This window comes from Theropithecus gelada, chromosome 12 (genome assembly GCF_003255815.1).
Source record: "Theropithecus gelada isolate Dixy chromosome 12, Tgel_1.0, whole genome shotgun sequence".
In the NCBI taxonomy this organism is placed as follows: Eukaryota; Metazoa; Chordata; class Mammalia; order Primates; family Cercopithecidae; genus Theropithecus; species Theropithecus gelada.
In genome coordinates, this window is record NC_037680.1 from 54,316,441 (window position 1) to 54,335,778 (window position 19,338).

Sequence of the window (19,338 nt, forward strand, 5' to 3'; positions counted from 1 at the left end):
GATAACACATCATGATAAAAATAATAAAAAAATCAAACCTACAAAATAGATCCCTTATGAAAACAGATAAGGATTCTAAATAAAAATATTAGAAGATTTAACATCTTCTCTTCCTTCCTTCCCTTTCTTCCTTTCCTTCCCTTCCTTCCTTCCCTTCTCTCTCTCTCTCTCTCTTTCTCTCTTTCTCTCTTGTTTTGAAACAGAGTCTCACTTTGTTGCCCAGGCTGGATGGGGGCACGATCTTGGCTCACTGCAACCTTCACCTCCCGAGTTCAAGCAATTCTTCTGCCCCAGCCTCTTGAGTAGCTGGGACTATAGGCGCGCGCCACCATGCCTGGCTAATTTTTTGTGTTTTTAGGAGAGGCGGGGTTTCACCATATTGGCCAGGCTGGTCTTGAACTCCTGACCTCATGATCCACTCACCTTGGCCTCCCAAAGTGTTGGGATTACAAGCGTGAGCCACAGCGCCCTGTCAGAAGATTTAATATCTATACATATCTATATATTAGAAAGTTGAATTTAAATATAAATATAAATACTAAAAAATGGAACATGACTAAGAACTTATATTTAGAATAAACTGATGGTTCAATGTTTCAAGATCAATTATTCCAAACTTTCATATTAACTTTTAATGGAAAAAATGATCATCTTAATATTCTAAAAGGTCATTTGATAAAATCCAATACCCAATGGCTATGAAATTTTTAATAAGTTATAATGGGTATTAAAGAATATTTTTAATGGAAAAACATGCCATATTTCTCAGTAAAAAGATATTGAATCAATATTTTTAAAATATCAATTACTTCTCCAAATTAATCTATAAATTTTATTCTAGTGAAACGTAGAATGATACTTTTGGAATTTTTTTTTTAAAAAGGTAATTCTAAAATTCAAATAAAATGAAAAACGTTTAACAATAGTCAATATTAAATGAAACAAGAGAAATAAGAGGAACCAATTGTAAGGTTATGATGACCAAAACAGAATAGTACTAAGGAAACAATAATCATGCAACTTAATGGAACAGAAGTCCAGAACCAAATACATAAAATAAGTTCATATGTAAAAAAAGGATGGTTTCATCAATAAATCGTGTTGGGACATAGTTCGTCATTTGAAAAAAGCCTAAAAATTAGAAAATCCTTTTTGAAAAAGCACAGGGAAATTAAAGATAGAATAAAAATATATAACTATAAAAGCCATAGGGAAAATGTGGTAAACATTTACATAGATCTTCATTGTGAAAGGCCTTTCCAACCAAACATACTTTGTGCATTTCCAACCCTATATGTGGAAATTATATGACAGACTTCACACACATTTAAAATTGAAAACATCTATATCTCAATATATAAAATAAATTAAAAAGCAAAGGACACTAGGAAAATTTTTTGTGATGTTTATGATAATTATGAACATCCTAAGTAGGAAAAAATCAGAAAAAAAAACTCAAAAATGGTCAAAAGAAATAAACAGAAAGTTTACCAAAAAGAAACACAAATAGCTAAAAGAATGAAAAATGTTCAGTACACTAATTATCAAAGAAATATAAATTAAAATAACAATGAACTACCAGATTTCTCCTACTATATTGACAAATGTTATCATCAAAATTAATACCCAGGGCCAATAATAATATGGGAAAACAAGCATTCTCATATAATTCTTGAGGGAGATTGATTGGTGCAACAATTCTGAAGAACAGTTTTGCAAAGTGTATAAAATCCCTTTAAAAAGTACAGGCCCTTTGCCCTTACAATTCTATTATTAGAAATTTATCTTAAGTAAATAAGCAGATGAATTTATTTAAATGTCTTAACAAGGAGCAAATTCAGGTTTTGTAAGGCCTAAAACTCATACAATTGGGAAGGGATATTATTTATTATCACCATGAGTACTATTTATTATACTTAAAAACAGTGAAGATGGTAAATTATATATGCATATTTTGCTTCAATTAAAAATTGTTTCAAAAATAACTTTTTTTTAGAATTAGAAAAGAAATCACAATGTACAAGTTTTTTTAAATTGACAATTTCCCAAACATCACAAGATCCAGAAATATAGCATATTTGTATTAATTTTTCTAAATTGTTGATAGCATGCTTTTTTATTGCCTCTGCATGTAACTATAATTTTTAATATTATTTTCCTATAGATATACAGAAAATAATTACATTCTCATTAGCATATTGATAAAAATGAGCTTTATGTTATTGATGATGGGATGCATAATACATACAACTTTACCCAGAGACACATTCCTATTTGCACTAATTCTCATCTAAAAGCAAAAAAAAAGAAAAAAAATCATGTTTATCATGGCATATGCTGCATTTTTGAGTATGCTCCTGATAGGAGAGCATAAAATTTCTATTTTGACTAGGCATCTATGAAAAACCACATTTTACAGGTCTGATTGGAAGATTTTTTCCATAGACTAGCTTCTGAATTCATACATTTCAAACCTTGTTTCTCCTTCACTATACATATACTTCCAGAGCCACATGCTATAGACCACTTTCATATCAAAATACAACCACTGACCTTGTATCTCTGCATCAAGATGCTGAGTGAACTGGGATGGTGAGCAAAAGAGTATTCAGAAAAGCCATTCCTACAGCATAAAGCTAGCAACAGCTTTCCACAAAAGGGATTGGAAACCATAAAAATTATCCTACTAAACTCAAATTTAAGGTATCTGCAGCTGGACTTATCTCTAGTTACAACCCAAAAATATCTGTGGCCTTTCAGGAACACCTGATGAATGGGGAAATCTGACAGACAGGAAGCTGGAAGGGAAAAAGAGTTATCTCAAATGAATATCATTAAAATATCTTACCTTTCCTAACTTTACAAAACTTTCCTCCTTCTCCTGTTCTTTTGCAGAGTGATTTTTTTTCCCATCTGACTTATTTTTTAGCACTCCTCAAGGCTTGATTCTGAGACTTCCTATCTCACTCTCCTCTCTTTCTAAAAAATCTTATCTACAACACTGGATTAAATTGCCTTCTACATGCATATGACTCTCAAGTTTATATTTCTAACCCAGGTTATCCCCTTGAGCCCAAGATCTGTGCGTATCCAATAGCTTACTCAACATTTTCACTTAGATGTCTCAAAAGCACCTCAAATACTTTATGTCCAAGGCAAAACTCATAATTAAACACCCTCAACCACTTATTTCTCTTCCAAGAGGAGTATATCTTAGTGAAGGCACCATCTTTCCACAAAGGGCTGAACCCAAAAACCTAGAGCCATGTCCCATACCCAACATCACTGAGTCCAGCTAATTTTACCTGTTAGTTATCTCTCAACATTGTCTGCTTCCTTTAATCATCACTTTCCACTCCCTCACCCCCACCCCAATCCAAGCTACCCTTCTGGCTGTTCCATGGCTTCCTATTGCTTAGAGGGCCTACACTCGAAGCCCTTCACAATCTATTCCCAACACACAGTGGACTTTTCTTGACTTATCTTCCAGCACTCTTCTCCCTTTACATTTTTTATATTCTAGTCACAATAGATTATCATGCCTAGGTACAACTAAGTTTTATACCTCTGTCTTTGTCCTTCATAATTCCGTCATTCTAGAACCTTCTTGCCTACTTTGTGCATCTGTCAGACTCTACTTATTTTACAAGGACCAGCTCAAATATCTCAATAAAATCTTTCTGGACTTTTTGATTTGCTCTACCGTTTTCTCTCTGCACTCTCCTCATCCCACCAAAGAAATGGCACTTTATATGCTTTTATAGCTCTAACGGTTTTATAGCTCTTTGTACATACCTCTAATGCAGTACTTTTATATTAAATATTTATTAATTTATTATTTATTTTCATTTAATTTTTTTAAAAATACAGGGTCTTGTTCTGCTGCCAAGGCTGGAGTGCAGTGGCACAGTCACAGTTCATGGCAAACTGGAGGTGAGAGCATCACTTAAGCCTAGGAGTTTGAGGTTGCACTGGGCTATGATTGCACCACTGCACTTTAGCCTGGCTGACAGAGCAAGCCTCTATCTCTCCCCCAACAAAAAATATATATATATAGGAGAAAGAAAAGAAAGAAAGTAAGTACAGGGGTAGGGCTAGCTTCAGTAAGAGATGAATAAGATCTTGAATGAGGTCATTAAAATTCTGACCCATCCTCCTTTTATCTCAGCTGTCTGTCACTCTCATTGACCTAAATTGGGTCACATGGTGATTGTTGAACCAATCTCTGAGGCCAAAGAAAACCAATCCTCTAGTAGGCTTAGCCAGAACTTAGCCATATACCCATGATTGAGCTTTGAGTAGAGCCAACAAAGACTAAGAGGTGGGGACAAGATAGTTCTCCAGAGGAAAATCAAGGCCTCCCACCAAGATGCTGAATGTCCAAGATAATAAACGTACACAAATATAAAGTCCTTTGAGAAAGTTATAACTAACCTTCATTTCTGGCAGAATTCTCAGTGTCACTTCACTTATTTAGATTTCATAAAATTTAAAATCTACTTCTAAAAATATTCTGAAATTCTTAAGAATGTTAGGCTGATGTTTCCGAACATCCAGTGCAATACTAGCATAGAGTGGTGGCTCGAGCAATGTATGTTAAATAAATAAAAGAATGAATTAATAAATAACACAGTCTGTCAGAGGTCTAATGTGTAGAAAATGTCATATAGAAAGACATACATTCATCAGATCAAGAAATCCAAATATCTGCTTTACTCTAAAGTGTAATTTATTATTTAATGAGTAAGCAAGTCAGACACAGCTTGTGTTGGCTTAAAGAAACATCCGTATATTTTTGTCATCTCCTTTTCTATTTTTCCTTTCAAAGAAATAGTTGAGAATATGAGCCATGGCTTTAAATTCTTGTCTTCACTTACTAAGATAAATGTAACATGATCATATATGAACCCAAATTGTATTTTGGACTTTTGTTGATATATTATAGCATCCATGGCCATGATCAAATCAGAACCTGACCTAAGCTGACACTACAGAAATGCTGACTACCAAGTAGAGTTTTGCCTGAGCCAAAAGCAATGATGCCTATTTGTATTGGTCTTAAAGGGCAGAAATTTTCCTTATGAATATCTCTGGCAGACTAACTCTTGCAAGTTAGTTTGATTCCATGACTTCCCTAACACTTATTCATGACCATGAGAGTTAGAGAAGGCCATCAACTCAAGGAATTTATAAGATCCAGTGTCAAATCATAAACAGAAAGTGAACTCCTTGATATCAGAGTCAATATTTTATTTATTTTTCTCTCCTTCTAAAATAGGGCACAATCTCTGCCACAATGTTTCTCAAGAAATAATTCTTGAATTGACATGCACACATACACACAAATATATATCTTTATGGATTAATATGTTGATTCACATTCTGCCAGCTGTTAAGCTTTCTTTAGGCACAATCACCTACAAAAGGAGAATGTGGGGCAGATCTTCCCATACGCACAGCTACCAAGAAGCTTACAAGGCAGGCGTGGGTTGGGGTAGATAAAGGATCAACTTTTACATTATGCAATCTTTTCTTGTATACAATCTTCCCTATTCTTTGAAGAAGAAAACCTTGAAAAACTAAACTGCATTCTTTTAGGTCAACATGGGAGATCAATTAAAAAAATGAAATCTGTTTTCTTCAGGAAACTTGCTGGAGTTTGCAGGGGAACCTGAGTGTTGCAGAGAGGGAGAATCAAGACAAGGCTAGCCAACTTTTCTCTGCAAGTTCTACCAGCCTGGGTTCTCTCACAGTCACCCAAATCTCCTTCCTCCATTTGAAAAAAATAGGGAAGCAGCAAAAATTCTCTCTAAATATATATCAATTTAGAAAGATAATAAAGATGATAGAAACCAAAACAAATAAACAATTCCTATCATTGGAAGCATTATTTGTGTAAATTACATATTAGACTCAGCACTAATCTTATTTTGCCAACGTATCATAGATAGCCATTCTTAATATATGCTTTAAGCTAAATTCAGAAATTTTTTTTCATTTTCTAGGAAAAAAGATTATTGATTTATCATCTGTACTTCTACCAAATTTTTTTAAGTTAAAAAGGAATTTATGCTTTCCTTCTTGATCTCATGATACTTTAGGGAAAGTTCATAGCAAAATACTAGCTTTAGATGTTCTTGTCTATACTCTTATTGTCTCAGAAATAAATTCTATGCCTAAAAGAATCAGTTTAAGGCATCACTAAGAACATTTTGGTTCACTGATATATAACTCAATATATCCTCAATGTTTATGTTGTAATTCAGTAGATAGAACCCAAATAAGCAAGTAAGAAATTAAGGTACTGAGGGAAAACAGCTCTAGGGAGTAAAATATGAAGCTCACAAATAAGAGATGCAGCAAGTTGCAGATTTTAAGGTTTGAAAGGTTTGAAGGAAAGGATTGCTTCTCAGATATGTTCCAAAGGGTAGTTGACAATTTCAACATATTTCATAACTATTTATTGATTTTGCTTAAGTCCAAAATGTGGTACAGATACACATTTTATTTATTATTTTCTGTGTTTCCTGGTTTTTTTTTCCCTCGACTCAGTCTACCACTATTCAGATATTTTGGGGCCTATGTACTTAAAATCCTGGTTCATTCTGAGGACCTGAAGGCCTAGATCACTCTGGTAATTTTTTTATCCCACGTCTGCAAATCCTAATCGATGATCACCTGCACCATGAGAAAAATCTCTTCACTGGTCTTTCTGCCTCCAGTGTCTCCCTGCTGAGATCTCCTCTTCTCTCTGCCACCATTTACTCCCCAGATCTGATCACGTAGTCTCCGCTTAAATGTCCTCAGCAACTTCCTATTGCCTTCAGGTCAGGGCATTCCTGGACCTTCACAGTCTGACTCCAACATGTATTCCACTCTCATTTTCTCCTGGCCCTCGCACAAGTGACCCTGACCCACACCTACGAAGTGAAATATAAAGCCAAACAATAGCTCTCTTCCTTTCCATCATAAATTTTTAAAAATCAATTATTGCCATGACAGCTAGTCAAACTTTTCAGGTCAGCCTTTGCATTTGAAATATTTTCTCTTTCTTGGTTACTTAGCATCATTTTCAAAAAATTTGCCTTAATGTAAACCTGTCACTTGTTGTACTTAACTCAAATTAGCAAATATTTCCTAAATGTCCAATGTCTAACATGAATATCCAGCACCGATTTTGTTCTATGGAAATGTGAAGAGGATAGACATTCATTTCTTAACTGTTGAGATTATAAAAGAGAACAAAACTCTCATCACACTCCAAAATACCAGACTGCTGCTTCACATTGTCAAAGATGAAACTGTTCCATTAGGTGCTTGGTAATGAAAGAGTTAAGAGTAAAGTGTTTAACAGAGGACTTCCAGAAAAACTTATTTTCCATAAACCTTTGCTGACAATATATCAAATCATTGGTAAAATGGGACAATAAGATAACTACTTTAGTAACCCAATCTTTGCATTAGTTTTTCTACCTTTGAGAAATAAATACCAACATTAACTACTTTCATAAAGCAAAACAGTATCTCAAAGCTCTGAGTTATTATTTAAAATACAATAAAGTCAAGTTCATCATATATTATTACAGTGGATTTTTAAAGAACATAGCCAGGGCATGGTGGCTCATGCCTGTAATCTCAGCACTTTGGGAGGCCGAGACGGGCGGATCACTTGAGGTCGAGAGTTTGAGATCAGCCTGACCAACATGGAGAAACCCCATCTCTACTAAAATACAAAATTAGCCAGATGTGGTGGTACATGCCTGTAATCCCAGCTACTCGGGAGGCTGAGGCAAGAGAATCGCTTGAACCTGGGAAGCGGAGGTTGTGGTGAGCCGAGATCGTGCCATTGCACTCTAGCCTGGGCAAGAAGAACGAAACTCCATCTCAAAATAATAATAATAATAATAATAATAATAATAATAATAATATAGACAAAACATCAATTGGTAAATCTCATCTAATGAATACTCACAAAGCTTTATGACAATCACTTGACAGAATGTAAAGATTTTATTTCTCTGATTCTAAAAATAAACTGTACACTTTGGTAGGCTGAGGCAGGAGGATCACTTGAAGCCAGGAGTTTGAGACTAGCCTGGGCCACAAAGTGAGACCCCATCTCTACAAAAAAAGTTAAAGAATTAGTCAGGCATGGTGGTGCACACCTGTAGCCTCAGCTATTCAGGAGTCTGAAGCAGGAGGACCACTTGAGCCCAGGTGTTCAAACCTGCAGTGAACTTGCCACTGCCTTCTAGCCTGGGTAAGCAGATGGTGACCTTGTCTCTAAATAAGAGAGAGAGAGAAAGAAAAAAAAAACTGTAGAAAACTAATATAAGTTCAATATCTCCAGTTCCTGTATAAGCTCTGATTCTGACTGAAACCGAAGAATTAACTTTGTTTAAAACAATAGAATAGCCAGGCACAATGGCTCATGCCTATAATCTCAGCACTTTGGAAAGCTGAGGCAGGAGGACTGCTTAAAAAAATATATTTTTTAAATCATCTGGGTGTGGTGGCACATGCCTGCGGTCCCACCTACTTGGAAGGCTGAGGTGGGAGGATCGCTTGGGCATGGGAGGTCAAGGCTGCAGTCGGCCATGATTGTGCCACTGCACCATAGCCTGGGTTACAGAGCAAGACCCTGTCTCAAAAAAATAAAAATAAAAACAACAGAATAGTCTAGAAATAATCTTGAAGTTAGGTTTTCAATTTTTATGTTCCTTAAAGTGAAGGTGTTTGAGAACCTTGAAGAAGTAAAGTGTGTTCTTTTAGGTCCACCTAAATGAATTTTTAAAAAAAAGAAATATTTTTTCTTCAGGAGACTTGCTGGAGTTTGCAGGGGAACTTGAATGTTGCAGAGGGGGAAAATCAAGACAAGGATAGCCAACTTTTCTCTGCAAGTGCTCCCAGCCTGGGTTCTCTCACAGTCATCCAAATCTCCTCCCTCCATTTCAGATTGCTATTCCCTCCTTCCCACAAAAGCAGTGTGCACCAGCCCACAGGGTGTCAGCTCATACCCTGTTTTGCTCCTGGCACTTCAAGAAGAGTGCACACTCTCTGGGGTTTAGAGACCATATTTGGAGAGACCACTTTTTTGTTAGCTGAGAATCCCCATTTGCTGGGCAAAATGTTCAGGAACACTGGTTCAATGTCTCTAAGATCAGACCTAAATGGGTATTTAGTAACTGCATGAATCCTGAGAAGGGAAGACTACTATACTCTGAGTAACTGTATGCTATAACTGTATTTTAAAGGCTGCATCAGTATTTTAAAGCCTGCTGGGATGAACTTGAAGCTTCATCCGTAAAAGGACAAGACTCTTGTTTCAGTTCGTAATTCCCATGAGGTGGCTTCTGTGGTTTACCTTCCCCTTCAACATTTGGCATTTTCCTGGGTTTCTTTTACAGTTAATCTCAATTAAATTACTTCAGGAGGCTGTATGTGGGTGAATGTGGGGGTGTGGGAAGAGAGAGTTAATTTTGTAGTTGAATAAATTCCACTTAGAACTTTATAAAGTTTTCCCCCCAAGTCTCACATCAAGCTCACAGTGCAGAAATCATAACACACAGTGTTGCTTTCCTTTCAGTCTGCTCCTGTGTGGGACTCTAAAGACAGCAATGGGATCTGTAAATAGGTAACTGCTGTTTGAGCAATAATCCTACCATTGTATAAGTTATTTACTTAACAAACCAGAGTTCCAGGATAAATATGATTATAATAAACAAAATACACTCTCTGCCAAGAAACAGCAGTGAATCACCATTTACAAGTTTGATAGAATAAGTGTGGGCTGTTCATTTTGTCAGTACCTGTATATGATTTGGCATTTAGGACTTTAGGTTTCTCATTGCTCAATTTAAAGCTTATTCTTAGATAATTCAATTGATCGATTAATTATGTGAAATTCAACAGCCCTCTCACAATATCATTATATTTGTGCTGCTATTCACAAAGTGACTAGTGTTTCGGAAGCTAATTTTTCTGATAAATTTGAGAAAACAGATTAGAGGCTGATTTACTCTTCAACAAGTTCCTTCGGTGCATGTAGGAGACAGACTGTGCATGCTCATAAAATGAAAAGGCCTGTAGCCAAGCAGGCAAGCAGATATTAGCAGCTGTACAATGGCTACCTTGCAAGTAAGTACCATATTCAATACCTGAGTGAGTTGTAAATGAGCTTAATACAGATCAGAATAGCAGAAAAAAAAAAAAAAAAGTCTTGGCATGTATGCATCCTAGGGAAGCCCAGGGTAAAGGCAGAGGCACTAATCAGAGTTAAAGTAGAATACTGAATAACTACTCTGAATAACAGAGAATACTGAATAGTATAGAAAACTGGAAAACAGCCTCCATGGCCCAAGCCTCCTCTATCTGGAAATAAGATTCACAGAAGAGTAGAAAGGATAGGAAATCTCATCCCACAAGTATTCATAGGGAAGCTACCACATGCACTGTGTAGGACAGCCATGAACTTGGACAAACACAGAGAAAGTAGAGACAGGCATTGACTAACACAAGGCCCAGAGTCATTTTGGGAGCCCTGGACAAAATACAAATGCTCATCCTGATTAACACACCCTAAATCCCAAAGAGGATCCATGAACCAACTGGGACCTACTAAGGATCCACAGAGGATTGTAGAATGCTTGGAGCCTCAACTTGTCTCTGAACCTTAATTAGAAAAGCCCCAGAACTTTCACATGGAGGGAGTTTTGCACTGTGGCTCCTTAGCCAGGATCACCTCCCCTTGGGACTCACACTGTCACAGGCTAATCCATAGATCCCACACTTTTCCCCATCAAGAACACCTTTTTGTTATTTTTTTTTCCTTATGGATAGTATGTTTTAAAATCTCCACCTATCTGGCAGTGAGCCAAGATTGCGCCATAGCACTCCAGCCTGGACGACAAGAACGAAACTCCGTCTTAAAAAACAAAACAAACAAAAACTCCACCTATCTCTAATTTTGTTTTATTGTCAATGTTCTACTTTATTTATTTATTTATTTATTTATTTATTTATTTATTTTTGAGACGGAGTCTTGCTCTGTCGCCCAGGCTGGAGTGCAGTGGCACGATCTCGGCTCACTGCAGCCTCCACCTCCTGGGTTCATGCCATTCTCCTGCCTCAGCCTCCCAAGTAGCTGAGACTACAGGCGCCCGCCACTACGTCCGGCTAAGTTTTTGTATTTTTTAGCAGAGACGGGGTTTCACTGTGTTAGCCAGGATGGTCTCGATCTTCTGACCTTGTGATCCGCCCGCCTCAGCCTCCCAGAGTGCTGGGATTGCAGGCGTGAGCCACCGCGACCGGCCCTTTATTTATTTTTTAATTGACAAATAAAAAGTGCACATATTTATCATGAACAACATGTTGTTTCAAAATATATATACATTGTAGCATGGCTAAACTGAACTAATTAACATGTGCATTCCCCCACGTATTTATCATTTCTGTGGTGAGAATACTTAAAATCGACTCTCAGCAAGTCTCAATAAATTCAAAAAAGTTGAAATCATGAAAAACCATATTCTTGGACTACAGTGGAATAAAAATAGAAATCAATACCAAGAAGATCTCTCAAAACCACACAATTACATGGAAATTAAACAACTTGCTCCTGAATGACTTTTGGATAAAAGACTAAATCAAGGCAGAAATAAAAATAAATCTTTGAAATTAATGAAAACAGAGACAAAACATACCCAAATCTCTGAGATGCAGCATAAGCACTGTTAAGAGTAAAGTTTATAGCACTAAACGTCTACCTCAAAAAGTTAGAAAGATCTAAAATTAACGATCTGACATCAAGCCTAGAGGAACTAAAAAATAGGAACAAACTAACACCAAAGCTAGTAGAAGAAAAGAAATAATTGAAATCAGAGCTGAACTGAATAAAATTGAGACCCCAAAAATCCATACAAAGAACCAACAAAACCAAAAGTTGGTTTCTGAAAGGATAAACAAGATCAATAGACCACTAGCTAGATTAACAAACAAACAAAAAAAAAAAAAAAAAAAAAAAAGAAGAAGAAAGAAAGGGAGGAAGAAAGACAGAAAGAAGACCCAAATAGATCCAAATAAGCAAAATCAGAAATGATAAAGATGGCATTACAACTGATTCCACAGAGATACAAAAGATCCTCAGAGATGATTATTACACCTCTATGCACACAAACTAGAAAATCGAGAGGAAACAAATATATTCCTGGAAACACACAATCTCTCAAGATTGAATCAGGAAGAAATTGAAACACTAAATGGACCAATATCAAGATCTCAGATAGAACCAGTAATAAAAATCCTACCAACCAAATAAAATCCCTGGACTATATGAATTTACAGCTGAATTCTACCAGATATACAAAGAAGAGCTGGTACCAATTCTACTGTAATTAGTCTAAAAAATTGAAGAGGAGGGATTCTTCCCTAATTCATTCTATGAAGCCAGCATCACTCTGATACCAAAACCTGGCAAAGACACAATGAAAAAAGAAAACTACAGGTCAATATCTTTGATGAACATAGACATGAAAATCTTCAACAAAATTCAACAGTACATAAAAACAAATTCAACAGTACATCAAGAAATTAATTTACCATGGTCAAGTAGGATTTATTCCTGGGATCCAAAATTGGTTCAACATACACAAATTAATAAATGTGATTCACCACATAAATGGACTTAAAAACAAAATCAAAAGATCATCTCAATAGATGAGGAAAAAGCTCTTGATAAAAATCCAACATCCCTTCATGATAAAAACCCTCAAGAAACTAGGCATTAAAGGAATATTCTTCAAAATAAGAAGAGCCATCTATGACAAACCTACAGCCAACATCATACTGAACAGGCAAAAACTGGAAGCATTCCTCTTGAGGACTAGAATTAGACAAGGATCCCCACTCTCACCACTCCTATTCAACATAGTACTGGAAGTGCTAGCCAGAGCATCTGAACAGGAAAAGAAGAAATCAAACTATCTCTCTTCACTAATGATATGATTCTATATTTAGACAATCCTAAGGACTTTACCAAAAGGCTATTAGAACTGATAATTTTAGCAAGGTTTCAGGATGTAAAATTAATGTACAAAATTCAGTAGCATTTCTATACACCATAATATACAATCTGAGAGCCAAATCAAGAACATAATCCCATTTACAATAGCCATACACACACACACATACAAATAAAGTACCTAGGAATACATCTAATCAAGGAGGTGAAAGATCTTTACAAGAAGAACTACAAAACACTGTTTAAAAATCGTAGATGACACAAACAAATGGAAAAAAATTCCATGCTCATTGATTGGAAGAATCAATATCATTAAAATAGCCATATTGCTCAAAGCAATCTATAGGTTCAACACTATTTCTATCAAACTACCAATATCATTTTTTACAGAATTGGAAAAAAATATGCTAAAATTCATATGGAACTAAAAAAGAGTGCAAATAGCCAAAGCAATCCTAAGCAAAAAGAACAAAGCCAGGCTGGGCACAGTGGCTCACACCAGTAATCCCAGCACTTTGGGAGACCAAAGTGGGTGGATCACCTGAGGTCAGGAGTTCCAGACCAGCCTAATCAATATGGTGAAACCCCATTTCTACTAAAAATACACAAATTAGCTGGGCATAGTGGCATGCACCTGTAGTCCCAGCTACTCCAGAGGCTGAGACAGGAGAATTGCTTGAACCAGGGAGATGGAGGTTGCAGTGAGCCGAGACCACACCACTACACTCCAGCCTGGGCAACAGAGTAAGACTCTGTCAAAAAAAAAAAAGCCAGCGGTATTACATTACTCAACTTCAGACTATCAGACTATACTACAAGGCTACAGTAATTAAAACAGCATGTACAAAAACAGGCACATAGACCAATGGAATGGAAAGGAGAATCCAGAAATAAAGCCACACACCTACAGTCACCTGTTCTTCGACAACATCAACAAAAATAAGCAATTGTGAAAGGACTCCTTGTTCAATAAATGGTGCTGGGATAGCTGGCAAGCCATGTGCAGAAGAATGAAACTGGACCCCTACCTTTCACCATATATAAACATTAACTCAAGATGGATTAAAGATTTAAATGTAAGACCTCAAACTCTAAGAATCCCAGAAAAAAAACTAGGAAACACCATTCTGAACATTGGCCTTGGGAAAGAATTAATGACTAAGTCTTCAAAAGCAATTACAACAACAGCAACAACAACAAAAAAATTAACAAATGGGATCTTATTAAACTATAGAGCCTCTGCACAACAAAAGAAGCCATCAACAGAATAAACAGACCCTACACAATGGAGAAAACATTTGCATCAGACTAAGGTCTAATATCCAGAATCTAAGAGGAACATAAACAACTGAACAAGCAAAAAACAAATAACCCTGTTTAAAAATAGGCAAAAGACACAGACAGACACTTCTCAGAAGACATACAAGTGGCCAAGAAACATGTAAAAAATGCTCCACATTACTAATCATCAAATAAATGCAAATCAAAACCACAATGAGATATCTCACAGTAGTCAAAATGGCTATTACTAAAAAGTCAAAAAACAACAGATAATTGGCCAGGCTGTGGAGAAAGGAGAATGCTTATACACTGCGGGTGGGAATGTAAATTAGTGAAGGCACTGTGGAAAGCAGTTTAGAGATTTCTCAGGGAACTCAGAACTACAATTCAACCCAGCAACCCCATTATTGGGTATATACCCAAAAGAAAATAAATCATTCTACCAAAAAGACACATGCACTTGCACGTTCATCGCAGCACTATTCACAATAGCAAAGCATGGAATCAGCCTAGATGCCCATCAACAATGGATTGGATAAAGAAAATGTGATATATATACACCATGGAATACCATGCAGCCATAAAAAAGGTGAGGGCATGTCCTTTGCAGCAACATGGATACAGTTGAAAGCTATTATTCTAAGCAAATTAATGCCTGTTTTCTCTTATAAATGGGAGCTAAACACTGGGTACTCATGGATGTAAAGGTGGCAACAACAGACACTGAAGACTACTAGAGATGGAGGAGGGAGTAAGGGTTGAGAAACTGTTGGGTACTATGCTCAGGACCTGAGTGACAGGATTATTTGTACCCCAAACCTCAGCATTACACAATATACCCAGGTAACAAAACTGGACATGTACCTCCTGAATCTAAAATAAAAATACAAAAAAAAAAAAGATATTGATAAAATTATCACCAAAAGCACACAAAATATCTTGTTTTATTTAATCTACATAGACTTGTTCTGGTTAAGCATGTTGTCTCTGTTAGTTTTTTTGAATTATTTAATTACTCATGGCCCTCCACCTTTTACCAACAGCTCAACTCTTACCACCACTTCTCAGACTGCAAGGGGTCAGGAGTTCCTGTGTTGGAAATTGTTGGGTTAAATAGCTACAAATTTGCAAAGGATCAGAAAACAAGAGTAGTTCAGCTGCAGTGAATGTCATTGTGAGATGTTATTTTACCATGTTGATTTATACATAAAATTTTCAGGCTAGTGCTTTTGATTTTAGTGTGAAGACTGATTTCCTCAAATTGCCCTCTTAGTGCAAAGTTGTGTTTGTTCTGAGGCTTGACACAACAAATCACAGGCAGTACCCAAGAGACTACACAAACCAACTACCCTCCACACCCTCCACACTCAAGGTGGGGCCCTTGCCTCACCCTGCCAGCCTGAGGCCATGTCCTGAGATCCTTGAGGGAAGGAGCAACCAGAGGCAAATCTGTTGGGGCAGGCTGCTCAGGGGCATGCCATGGAAGGAGCTTGAGACTTGGAGCCAGAAAACCTAGGTTTGAGGCCCAGCCCTGACTGTAACACCTATCGTAAATGCGATGTTGAGCAAAATTAACATCAGCCAAAAGGGAGTAATAGGGACCTTAGCCCCAGCTCCCTATCTCCATGAGATGTCAGAAAGACCTGAATACCTAAGGAACGGGCCATTGAACACAGCAACCTGATCAGTTCTCAACCTGCCCCATGATGTGTCTGGGAACATAAAATCACTCGTCAACATACGTTGTCTCTTCTTTATATAATTTTGCTTTATTTTCTCCTAAAACTCCTTTGGGAAATTCAATGTCTTCTATAGACATCTATGTATTTATCTTAACCTACTGTCTTAGGGAACCATAGAAAAAGATGGGTGGAATGTTATTTGAGAGAGTGAGATGTTGACAGAGAGGAAAAAGGAAAGCGTGTGTTTTACTTGGCAGATTGAAGTGTGAAAAACTGAGTATCGAACCATAATAAAGAATGTTCTTTTACATTTTATTTTTCTTGCTCTCCCAGAACATATTGCTAAAGTTTTCCATGCCTGGTCTATTTTGAACTTGGCTGTATTTTGGTATTTGTGTGACAATGTCAGAGTTGCAGCCCATCATTTCACATTCTGTGAATGACGCCAGATCTATTTTTCATTCAGGTTCTAGAAAAAGCTCATATTACTTTCATTGTTCGGAACCATGGCCAGAAAGCCACCCCTGTGCTCTTGATTTAGTTGAAGCAAAGCGTTTCACTTATCAACTGCTCACAGATCTTCCCTAATTGAAAAACTGCTGAGAAAGACAGGTCTCTAAAGATTCCCCATCTCAGACGGTCTACCACAGATAGGTGGCTATTTGAAAAGTGTCTTGGATTGGAAATTTATTAATTTATTCCAGGGCTTTAAAAATTAAAGAATATGGCTAGGTGCAGTGGCTCATGCCTGTAATCCTAGCACTTTGAGAGGCCAAGGCGGGTGGATCACGCAAGGTTAGGAGTTTGAGACCAGCCTGGCCAACATGTTGGAATCCTGTCTCTACTAAAAGTACAAAAATTAGCCGGGTTTGGTGGCCGGCGCCTATAATCTCAGCTACTCAGGAGGCTGAGGCAGGAGAATCGCTTGAACCCAAGAGGTAGGAGGTTGCAGTAAGCTGAAATTGCACCATGGCACTCCAGCCTGGGCGACAAGAGAAGGATTCCATCTTAAAATAAATAAATAGATAAATAAATAAATAAATAAATAAATAAATAAATAAATAAATAAAATTAAGGGATACTTTTATGAAGGCTTTATATTTTAATATCTTTTTGATACTTCTCAGAGCTTCAATTTTCTGAAAGTTTAGGTGGCTGGGGAACAGTGTGGACTAGTTACTAGGCCCCTAAAATATTTGTGAGGCATCTCTTTACACATTTCAACAGAAGAACATTGTAAATGCTTTTACAGTACTTTAATTAGAGTGACCATACATCACAGTTTGGGAGAGACCTGGCTTCTGCCTGTTGAACCACCTCCTTTCACTCACAGTTGAATGATACATTATATGGTCACTCTACCTGTGATGCACTTAGTTATAAATGTCAGCCCTGGGGGAGACATGAAAGACACACAATTGATTAAAAACAGAAATTTAATAATAAATTGAAAGCTTTTTTTTTTTTTTTTTTGAGGTGGAGTCTTGCACTGTCTCCTGGGCTGGAGTTCAATGGTGCAATCTCAGCTCACTGCAACCCCTGCCTCCCGGGTTCACGTGATTCTCCTGCCTCAGCCTCCCAAGTAGCTGGGACTACAGGCACATGCCACTATATCCAGCTAATGTTTTGTATTTTTAGTAGAGATGGGGTATCATTATGTTGGCCAGACTGGTCTCAAACTCCTTACTTCATGATCTGCCAGCCTCAGCCTTTCAAAGTACTGGAATTACAGGCATGAGCCACTGCGTCCGGGCCTCTTGGCAAGAAAGTATGACTCTTTTCTTGTGAAATCTACTCACTAAGTTGATCTAAATTTACTTTCTGTCTTTTCTTTCCAAAGGCCTACAATGGGAAGAGCAAGAACACTTTAACTTTGCCTTGATCTCCAAGGTGAAGAGAAGATCCTGTATACCCCAGACAGGATGCAGATTCATCTGTCACCCAATACAAGGGGCATTTCCAGGAAAGTTTTTCTTTTTCCAAGAAATAGAGAAAAAGGCTATAGATTTTATTTTCTGAAGAGGAGCCCCAAGCAGCCAAAAGACACTGCCATAGACACTAGGTGCAATGCAAAAGCAAAAAGGACGTATCATATGAAGACAGACAGAAATTGGTAACTGTGAGTATTCCCAATATTTTTCTTTGACCTGCAACCTCAGGGATAAATAGATAAGAAGGAGTTACTATGAGAAGCTAAAAATTTTAGAGTGAAAAAGGAAAGAATGACAATTAGGATAAAAGGAAGGATGTTGGAGTGAAAGGGGAGGTTGGAAGGGAGGAGGGAAGAGTGCTAGCAGCTGGGTTTGGAGTTGTTAAATATGTTTAGGAGAGAGAGTTTAGGGGACATGTTGCTTAGGATGCCTCCGAAAGTAGTGGCAGAAATATGAGCTTAGGGTTTCCTAAAAGGGAAAAGACTTATCATCACACATGGAAACTCCACAGTAAGGAGGTAGGGTTAGGTGATTCCAATTCCAAAGGCTCTTCAGGGACGTCCGTCCATCCCTCTGCTTTGCCATGCATACCAATCGAAAGATGTGTGGTGCACCAGCAGGCTGGCCTGCTTCCCTCAGCTTCCAGCAGAAACAGTTCTGTTTCTTCTCCTGTGTCTTCTTTCTAATTAGTGAGGACCATCTTCCTCAGAAGCTTCTCGGCAGCCTCCTCACATCCCATTGACCTGGCTGGAACTGCATTTCCTACCTATGCTTACACAATTCCCTGGCACGGAAAATCAGCCCACCAGATAACCTAGACCCACCATAATTCACCCACCTGGGGCTCAGGATAAGGTTCCCCCACTCGGAAACCCATTGCAGTGAGGTGTAGTGTAGATTCCTATTAAAAAGAAAGAAGACGAATAAAGAGTGTTTGGTTTGTGTGATTGCTGAACTGTTTTGCCCCCCAAAATCAGTATGCTGAAGTTCCTAACCAGTACCCCAGCACCACAGAATGTAATCAGGGCTGGTCTTTAATGTGGTAATTAACATAAAATGAAGTCACATGAGTGAACTCTAATCCAATATGACTGGTGTCCTTAGAAGAAGAGGAGATTGGGACACAGACAGGTACAGAAGGAAAACATGAAGACACAGGGACAACATGGCCAGTGGCACACCAAGGAGACAGGCCTCAGAAGCAGCAACCATGCTGACACCTTGATGGTGGACTTCTAGCCTCTAGAACTGTAAGGAAATATATTTCTGTTGTTTAAACCATTTCAGTCTCTGGTATTTTGTTATTCCAGCCCTAGCAAACTTGCATAACATACAACCAGGAACTTCTGTAATAGGAGAAGAAATCGGAGCTGGGAAAGGATTTTTAAGATGTTTTGTTAATCTAAACATTGTTTATCAACAACTG

At 37.5% G+C, this 19,338-nt stretch overlaps 1 protein-coding gene across 3 annotated transcripts in view; it reads right to left on the reverse strand.

Annotated features, from left to right (window-relative positions):
* Window positions 1-19,338, reverse strand: part of PDE11A (phosphodiesterase 11A) — a 501,616-nt gene that overhangs the window by 313,382 nt on the left and 168,896 nt on the right. The window contains exon 1 of one of the 3 annotated variants that reach the window (XM_025405423.1): window positions 3,386-3,514. The exons of the other annotated variants lie outside the window; for them this stretch is intronic. The gene's annotated coding sequence lies outside the window, so the exon portion shown is untranslated. Of the gene's footprint in view, window positions 1-3,385; window positions 3,515-19,338 lie in introns of those variants that run through there. 3 annotated transcript variants of the gene reach the window in all.